We start from the raw sequence: 785 nt of genomic DNA, 5'->3' as shown, positions 1-785 counted from the left end.
GATTCTCTTGGTCATGAAGATCTATTTTGTACAGTTCTTCTGTGTAGTCTTGACACCTCTTCTTAATATCTTCTGCTTCTGCTAGGTCCATGCCATTTCTGTCCTTTATTGAGCCCATCTTTGCATGAAATGTTCCCTTGGTATGTCTAATTTTCTTGAAGAGGTCTCTAGTCTTTCCCATTCTGTTGTTTTCCTCTATTTCTTTGCATTGATTGCTGAGGTAGGCTTTCTTATCTCTCTTTGCTATTCTTTGGAACTCTGCATTTGAGGTGCTTATATCTTTCTTTTTCTCCTTTGCTTTTCACTTCTCTTCTTTTCACAGCTATTTGTAAGGTCTCCTCAGACAGCCATTTTGCTTTTTTGCATTTCTTTTCCATGGGGAAATGGTCTTGATCCCTGTTTCCTCTACAATGTCGTGAACCTCCATCCATAGTTCATCAGGCACTCTGTCTATCAGATCTAGTCCCTTAAATCTACTTCTCACTTCCACTGTATAATCATAAGGGATTTGATTTAGGTCATACCTGAATGGTCCAGTGGTTTTCCCTACTTTCTTCAATTTAAGTCTGAATTTGGCAATAAGGAGTTCATGATCTGAGTCACAGTCAGTTCCTGATCTTGTTTTTGCTGACTGTATAGAGCTTTTCCATCTTTGGCACAGCCTCTGGCCTTAGGCTGTTTCCAGGTGTGATCTGACATCAACTTCTGGGCTACACAGATTCCACCAGATTCAGGTCAAGGTGAGAGTCTTCTTAAAGCCCTTCACGGTCTACTTGGGGTGAAGG

The sequence above is a fragment of the Capra hircus genome, chromosome 11 (genome assembly GCF_001704415.2).
Source record: "Capra hircus breed San Clemente chromosome 11, ASM170441v1, whole genome shotgun sequence".
In the NCBI taxonomy this organism is placed as follows: domain Eukaryota; kingdom Metazoa; phylum Chordata; class Mammalia; order Artiodactyla; family Bovidae; genus Capra; species Capra hircus.
Note: the sequence above shows the minus strand (reverse complement) of the source record.